The sequence below is a fragment of the Callospermophilus lateralis genome, unplaced genomic scaffold (assembly GCF_048772815.1).
Source record: "Callospermophilus lateralis isolate mCalLat2 unplaced genomic scaffold, mCalLat2.hap1 Scaffold_122, whole genome shotgun sequence".
Taxonomy (NCBI): domain Eukaryota; kingdom Metazoa; phylum Chordata; class Mammalia; order Rodentia; family Sciuridae; genus Callospermophilus; species Callospermophilus lateralis.
In genome coordinates this window covers 2153757-2163074 of record NW_027512409.1, presented here as the reverse complement: position 1 = coordinate 2163074, position 9318 = coordinate 2153757, and positions in this window count along the sequence as shown.

The window sequence follows — 9318 nt, the reverse complement described above, 5'->3', positions numbered from 1 at the left end:
ATAGAATGTCTGATTGCTTAATTTTGTATTTTAAATGTATCAGATTTGTAAATAAGGCCTGCAGTTGAATATACTGCACCAAATCACCTTTGCAGTTCTGATGCTGCACTTCAGCTACATGAGGCCGCCTGGGGAAAGCCAAGTTGACTGAGAAAGACCTCACTGCAGGCTGCTAAGGGCCCCACTGGGGTCTCCCAGCAAATCACAATGGTCTCAGAGTATCCAGTGCAATAGTCTATGCTCAGTGCCCCAGACTGAGCTCCAGGGAAACAAAAGAAACACAGAAGAGAGTTGCTGCCCTCTGCAATCAAGCCCAGGGGCGTGGGGCTAAGGCGCCAGCAAGGCAGCACAGAACCTAAAGGGGCCACTTGGCATCGGTATTGCATGCCTCAGCTCTACCCAGAAGACACTTTGGCCTCTGAGAAGCAGGTGCCCACCATCCTACCCTGGGGGACTTCCCCTGAGGTCCTTACAACACTTCCTCAACTCGCTGCAGTTTGCCTTTCCTAAGCCCTGACTTGGACTCTCAGGAAGGACAGGCTTAGACAGACTGAGCTAGCGCAGTTTCACCGCAGCTGTGCCTGGCCCTGGCCCAGCATCCATGCACAGAGCAGTGGCTGCTGTGAAGGAACAAAAGTCCAGCAGTCAAAACTGCAAAGCAGTCTGGGACACCGGGGTGGCTGAACAGTGCCACAGACTCAACTGGAGATGGGCTCCCCGGGGCCGCAGGAGGGCCTTCATGGTAAACAGAGGAGGAGGGAAAAGGTAAGAAGGGAGCCTCGGGAAACCGTGTTCCCAAGTGGAAGAGAAAGAAGAGCAGTGAAGAGGCGCTAGTGCCCCAAATCAGAGGAGAGGCAGTCGGGGAGAAGACCAGAGCTGGGGAGAGGACCCCAGCAGGGGGAGGCAGCAGGGCCTTTGAAATCTCTGTACCTGTGCCCTTCTCCAATCCCACTGCCACCACCACTCTTCAAACCTGAAATGGCACAGTCAACCCCACTTGTCCCCCATGTGGCTGGCAAGTGCTCCCCTAGGCCTTCAGCAACCAAAACAGGCAGGACTCACATGCGCTGGGCCCCCAAGCTGCTGTGGGAACCTGCAGGCATCCCACTAACAGCAGCCATACTGCAAGTGAGCAGCAGGGCTGGGGGTCAGCTCAGAGTGCCGTGCTTGCCCAGCACACACTAGGCCCAGGGCTCAACCTCCAGTACCACAAAAAAATAAGTGACAGGACAAGCTTCCTGCCACCTGCAGCCCTCAGGCTGGCAGGAAGGCTGGACAGGAATGGAGTCAGAGTGGGAATGGGCTGGGGCAGGTAGAGGTTATATGCCGCCTCCTAAGGGTCCACTGCTGATGACTGGATTATAATTTCTTAAATCATTTTCATCCAATCAAACCATGGGGCTACAGCCCTCCAAGTCAGGTGGGGTTCGTCTGGTCTACTCATGGCTTTATTTAAGGAAAAAAATTCTACTGGGAGAAATCACAGAAAAATCCCCATTTTTCTCTCAAGATTCCTCCCAGGCCCCTAACTGCCCCTAGACCTGGTCCTCTTCCTTCCTGGTGGAGTCTGTCACTAGTCAGGCTTTTTCACTAACAATCCAGCCACTGGTCCTCCTGGCCCTCAATTCTTCCAACCAGTCAATATCCTCTACATACTACTAGGTCAAGTTCAAATCCCATGAAGTTCTTGATAACCCTCCATGATAGCCCCTTTTCTAGCTTCCTATATAGTCTGTTTTGTGTTATGTAACAACAGAACTCAAGGCCTGTGGGGAATGATTTGCCAGGGAGAGAAACTGTCAGCAAGGCAATCAACTGGGAGGTTTGTGTACTAGTTCAAACAAGAAGTATGTGGGATGAAGACTTAAGAGTGTTAGAAAGCATTTTATATAGCAGAATCAGGATGTGGTTACTGACTGAAAATAATAATGAATAATAATAATACTTACACAATGTTTCCTATATGCCAGGCACTGGCCTGAGCTCGTTTATGTTAACTGACTCCTTTACAGTTAAACAAAAGTACAGGTCTACCTCTAGTTAACAGACAAGAAAGCTAAGACCAAGAAGTCAGGTGACCTGCCAAGGTCACAGAGCTGGAGTGGCTGAGTCCAAATTAATTATGGAGACTCAGTCAAAAGACCACAAAGGGGAGGCAGAGCTGAGCTATTCTGAAATATCTCTACCACAGTATTAATATCTGAACAACATAAAAGGTAATCCTTCTCACCAAAAGCTCCCCCTAGTTATTTAAGGAAATCCTACCTAAAATTTTCAGAAATAATCTAATAGTGTGATACAGAAAGACAATGTCCCAGATTTTATAAATTGCTAATTTATCTAGTAGAATACATGATTCAAAATGAGATTTAGGTGCCATCAATATTCAGGATGTTAATTTATTAATAATTTATTAATTGATATTTAAGCCGTAACAGATAGGAAGCAGCTTACTTGAAAGTCTTACTTGAAATAGTTGAAAAAAGTCAGAGCTAGGCAATCCCAAAAAACCAAAGGCCAAATGTTCTCTCTGATATGCTATGCTAACACACAATAAGGGGGCGCCCAGGGGGAACACAATGGATTACACAATGGGGAATGAAGGGAAGGGAGGGAGTATGGGAATAGGAAAGATATCCAAACAGAACAATTTTTTTTTAAAAAGAATATTAAAGTCAGTGGGAAATATGTTCTGTTATATTAAAGAGTATAAAAGAATATCAAAAAATGAAAATTAGGGCTGGGGGTATAGCTCTGTGGTAGAATGTTTGTCCTGCATGCATAAGGCACTGGGTTTGATCCCCAGTATTGCAAAAAATAAAAATTAAAAATATGAAAAATCAACTTTGTATTTATAATTATAAAAAACACAACATATATATTGTTAGCATATGCTTTTGGTTTCAACTATTTTATAATATGTTTATTTTCAGGATTAGAAAAGGGGAGGAAGATAACCAAAATGAAAGAAAGCAACCCAAGTTCACCAACCCTTAAAGCTCGGTTTATGAACTTACTTAACTAGAAGGTCAGATGTTCTCCCCAAACTAGCTCCTGTACAAGAAATGAACTACTGACACATGGAAAGTAAACCAATCTCAAAAACAATATAGTGATCAATGAAAGTCACACATGAAACAGCAGCCACTGAATGGTCCTACTTTTGAACAGGAAAAACCAATCTATAGGCACAGAAAACTCATCCAGGGTTGTCTGGGGTGGCAAAAAGATCTTTGGGGGATAACAGAAATGTCCTGTAATTTGATGACAGTGGACATGCATGTAGACGTTTGTCAAACAAGCTATGCACTTAAGGTGGGTACGTTTTACTGCTAACTAAAAAATAAATAATTCCTATGTTCTTATCTTGAAATCGTGTTAAAATGAAACTTACAGTGAACCAAGAAAATAGTTTAAAAGACAAAAATACTGATGCAATACAAAACAAGTTTTTTAATCAAGTTTCATTTTTTCAACCTGACTCAAACATTCCTCTGCTTGAGACCCTCCAAACATTCCTCTGCTCGAGGCTGCCATCTCCCAGGCAAATTCTACTCTGGTCCTTACAAAACCCATGGAGCTGACCCCACACCTTCTCCACGACCTACCCCTTCTCCCAGCCCCCACCTCTCAGATCAAGCACATGTAGCCTCAGTTTCCTCCACCCCCTCACCGTGGCCCTCTCTCCATCCCACTGGACAAATGTCCACTACAGTGCTTAGGACAGCCCCACAGAACAGCACAACTGGCCCTGCCTGCTGTTACACAGGCTGCATATACCACCTCACCTGGGCAACACATACTCATGTTTTTGGTTTTTAAAAAATGCAAGAATAAGCATATTTTATTCATATTCCACTTAACACAATTCACCCAGATAGTGACAGGATATGATTATATCTCCTTTAACTATTTAATTAAAGCATCTAGCTTGTTACAGACCTTTCAGAACAAAACACTGAAGAGTAAAAGCAGTGGCTGATGGGGACGTTAAACTCAATAACGTTTAATATTAAGAACATGTTGTAGTTATCTTCATGCAAAGTTAAGAGGCTGCTCCTACAATAGGCTAAGAAGAATCCCATAGCAATTACTATAAGCAAATAACATCCAAGAATCATAGGGTATTAAAATATTCCAGAACTCTTTGGACAACTCTTCTTTTTTTAGACTTACAATCAAGATTCTAAGCTACTAAACAATAGGGGGAAAAAAATCCAACAAGCTTCACTTTACTGAAATAGCATTAAACTGCATTTGGTTAAGGAATGAATCTAACTGCAATAACAATAAGCAGATGGACACAGAAAAGAAAGTCGTTTATACTTATATCTTTGAAAGAACGGCAACTAGTTCTCAAACACAAAAATATACCTTCTTTTCAAAAGCTGGCAGCTCATTAAGTTCTCCAACTGAAGAAGCTGTCATCAAATATGGTGTTAATCTCAATAATGAGAAAGCATATTACCAAGTCCTTACCCCCTCCCAACCCACTCTCCAAGGCACAGTAAAAGTGATATTCTAAAAATGGAAATCAGATCATGTCGCTATCCAGAGCTTCTAACTGTAAATATAATAAATATAAATGCCTTCCCATGGCCCTAAGTCCTATAAATCTGGCCCTTACCTCTCACCAATGTCATCTTGTCCCTGAGTCAGATGGAGCTCCAAGTATGGCCCAGCTCCACCCCCTGGCTTGCCCTCTCTTTCTTGAACCAAACTCATTCCCACCTCAGGATCCCTGTATTTACTGTGCATTTACTCTGCCTAGAATTTTCTTTCTCTAGATCTTCACATATCTAGCTAGTTCGTGGTTATCACCTAAGTCTTGTTTCTACTATCTGTTATCTCCTTAGGACAGCCTTCTCTGTGTAATCCAGAGAACCTCCCCCATCCTGACCTACCATTCTCCACCACAGCACTTTGCACTACTGGAAATTGCCTGGCTGCAGTCCCTGTCCCTCTGTGAGCTCACAGGTTACAGTGCTTTGCCACCTAGCTCTCTGCGGCATCCACCACATCTGGGATAGGGTCTGCACCAGGATGTGAGAGGTGGAGGGACATTCAAGATGGCTGAGATAATGGAACTATGGGTGGCTCATCCCAACTCTCAGGGTTGAATTTGTCACACTGAGTGATTAAAAGCTCCTTTGGTTATTTTACTAATCTTTGAAACAAGCTTAGAAAGCTAAATTGCTTTGCTACTGGTAAACAGCAGTAACAGATTACTAATCAGGATGTACAGACAATGCAATCATAAACCACTAAACTGACACACTAATAACAATTTGCACTGCGCAAAGACTCTTGAAAAAAAAAATCTAAGTGTAATTCAGTGAATTAGTAGTAAAAGTACTTGCAGTAAAATCATCATGGTTGTTTTTAAATGTCACAGTTCTCCTCTGCTACAAGGCACCCAATTGCACTATACTGCTCCCCTGACCCAAGTGCTAAGTTAGAGATGCCAGCATGACTGTACCAATGAGTGCACACCAGGGTGCTGTATATGGAGACAAACTTCCATCACCCTTGGTTCCTGAGTGACTACAACAGCAGAGCCCCAAACAAGTCCACAATGGGTTAGTGGCAAGAACAAGATATAAATTATCGCTGTGTTGTGCCACCAAAAATTTCAAGTTGCTTGCTCCCTCGTCATAACATAATTTACCCTACTGCAGCAGTACAGCACAGTGACCAAGAACCTGAACTATGGAATCTGAGGAGCTGTTCATTATAAGAACAGCTGTACTTACCATTTGAATGACCACAAGCAAGCTACAGCCACCTGTTTGGGCCTTAATATTTTCATCCATAAAATTAAAGTTACAATATCTATGCTTCATTGAGTGGCTACAAAGACTAAATTAATATGAAAATGTACATACTATGCTTAACAGAGTGCCTGTCCAGTTTGTTAAGCAACCTCAATAGAGAGCAAATGGTATTAAACTCTACATATCTATTCTAAGCGGCTATGAGCCTACTTGCATTACAACATTAAATAAGTCTAAGGAAAGACTAGAAGACCTCAAAAGTTAAATATAGATGAAACCCAACACATTATGGATTGACTTACCATTTTTTGACTTTATGATGGATTTATCGGGACGTAACCACAGAGTGAGTAGAGAAAAATCTGTACCAGGATGGATGTAGCATGTTAATGAAAGAAAAAAAAATAGAAAGGATTTGAAAATAGAGAAGATGAGAAATGGGGGTGGGGAAGTCAGTGATTGCTACTCCACCTGCCAATACGGCACGCAGAGCAAGCTGGAATTCTATGTGGAGAGGATTAGAGATGAAGAGAGGAGTAAGTACTGAGTAGGAACAAAGGGCAGAGGAAGAAAGACAAAGAATACTCCAGGGCCTGGTGGAACCCCATAGCTGACCATAAAGGGAGAACCTGGCAAGGCACGACCTGGTGGGACAGCTCAGGATGCTTCTCAATGGTCAATGCCAACAATACTGACAGGCGCTGAACTCTATTTTCTTCTAAAATAATCATTTGCTAGTAATATGGTGTGCAGCGCCCAGGACCCTTCAGTCCCTGACCTCAACTGGCAGGGACACATGAAACAAACAGTTCTGTACTATTCTCTTAGATAGCATGCCCTTCATCAGACAGGTCTGACAGCTCAAAGCAATGCCCATCAGTTCCAAGAAAGACTACTCCTACCTCAAAATAATCATCAGGATTTCAACTGAAAGTTAATCTTGCTCAAGTTCACATTTTTTAATATCTGAATTTTTTGTGTAGAGTTATTTTGAAGTAAATTTTTAGTGCAATTTATTAATTATTTTCACTGGCTGCAAATGAAAGGAATAAATACACAAGTGAAAACTATCAACTATCAAGAATAATCCTTAATTTCTTAAAATTACTGGGACAATCGCTGGAAAACACCAACAGATTTTATGCTACAGCATAATGATCAAGTCTAAATAGCATGCAACTAATACTTTTTCAATAATGAAATCTAAGCAAAAATGCTGAAAATTTTAGTCAGAGAAAATGAGCAATTTTTATAAACCAAATAAAACTTTCATTACTACCAGACCATTTAAATTACACTCAAATCAGAAATGTGCTAACCATTAGAAACATAAGAAGACACTTTTTCACTGATACCTGGCATTTAACATCAAAGGCAGCCCTCCATAGATCTGGCATTAGAACTTGTCAAAAGCAGAATGAAACTGTAAATGAGCCAAAAAGAGAAATGGTTATTGCTGCAACTCTTTTGAATGGCATGTGGTCTTCTTTCAAATGGAAGTTCATTTGGTATACATGGAGTGTTAAAGCAAATGTGTGAAGTGTCCAAAACAAACAAACAAAAAAAAAAGTTCACACACAAAACACACTACTAGCCCAACAGGATATAAGAATTAGGCATAGTTAAGCCTGAGGTTAAAACTGCAGGCCCCTCAAACAAATGAGTGCTGAACGTGGATGCAACAAGAACCAAACCAATATTCAGACTCCACCTGGGAAGCACTGGAGAGCATTCTAACCAGAATTCAGAGTCCTCTAACAAAAGTCCTGAGGCAGCAGAAGAGCAAGCTCCTCTGAGTGACCAGGTTCACATTAAGAATCAGAAAATAAATGAAACCTATGATACATACGCACATCACTTTGTTGGATGAAAACTGTGAAAATCCACTGTTCTTTATTCCTTCACCCCGCCCTCACCATTTCAAAAATAATTTGTCTTCAAAGGCACGTCAGTAAATCTCCATGTTTTAAAAGAATAGAAACCATGTGCCCATGTGTTTGCCAGACTCATTTTTTATGAAGTATAGTCCTCTGCATTAAAATAAACATATTTCTGATAAAGAAAGTAATGAAAAAAATCAAAAGAATCCATTCCAAAAATTTCACATCTCTCAATGCAACACAGAACTGAATTTATTAAGCTTCCTCACCTAATGAAATTGGACTTGTGATCTCAAGTTAGAAGCACCTGTAAATGATAAAAATAGTGTCTAAAGTTTCAGCTGAAGGATACAAAATGTTTTCAAGTTTGAGAGTTCTAAGTTAAGAACTAAAAAAAAAAATACATACTTCACATTTTTAGGTTTTATCCTGCATATTAAAAAATGTTTTTATGAAGATTTCTGAGAAAATGTTTCTGACACCCATAAATTTCGGTAACTGCAAATGAAATAATATTGAAACCAGAAAATAAGAATACATTAAATCCACACAACTGATTCCACTCATCAGAACATCCTTGAGGTTATAGAAATAGCTGGAGTAGAATAATTTAATTTCCAGGTAATCCCATACCCTTCTGTAAAAAGAAACACATCTTATTTTTCAATATCTGTCCTCTTTATTCTCTGAAAAGGACTTTCAAGGACAAAATACTTCATGTTTACACTGGAGCCATGGCAGTCTCTAAAAATAACTCCCTCTTCCCTTTTCAATCAATGGAAAATTGCAAAATAAAAAGTGTTTAAAACAAAAGCTTAATAAGCTTAAAAACAAAGACAAAACCTCACAGTAGAGTGTGGCAGGGGAGAAGTAAAAAAAGAAAAGTTGAACTAAAATCCCTAAGTATGAGCCCTCCAGGGACCCACAGAAATGTCAACCCCACCAAACAGCACATTCCACTTCACAAATTCACACTGTGAAAGCAACAAACTAATAAATGGCATTAAGAAACAAAAGTGAAAATCTGGGAGGAATGAATACGTGTGTGGCTATCTTTTAAAATCAAGAACTGGTCTGACATCTAGATCATGTATTTGTATAAATTTTATTTTTAAACTCACCTGATTCATTTTCAATTCCTGTTGTGTTCTGTAAAGATACACACAACAAAGAAACTTCTTTGATTACATGAGCCCTAAAAAGAAAAACAGACAATTGTAATATGTACCTGCCTACAAATTCAGTGATTTAAAACCACATTCAGAACTGCAGAGTCTGCTCACAGGGTCATTCACAAAGCAACTGCATGCCAGATTCACTTCAGTCTATGCTGACAACTTCTCAGATTTATTATCTACAACAAAGTAGGTTTCTCACTAATCCTTAGTAGGGCATCATTGCACTCTACAATCGAAAGCAGACTCATTAGAACTGACATCAAAATTTTGCTTTGGAATTGCATCACTCCTAAGAAGAAATAAATTTGCTTTGTTAATAGTCAGAAACACAAAGCACCAGGATTAACTCATACCAGGCCAGCGTGCTCTGCCTTCAATCCTGAGCTGCACGCAAACATTACCAGACCCCAGCATGCTACTCTGTTCTTCAAGTCCCTGAGGTAGAAAGGTGAATTTACTAACACTGGCCATGGGGAATATTTTTTG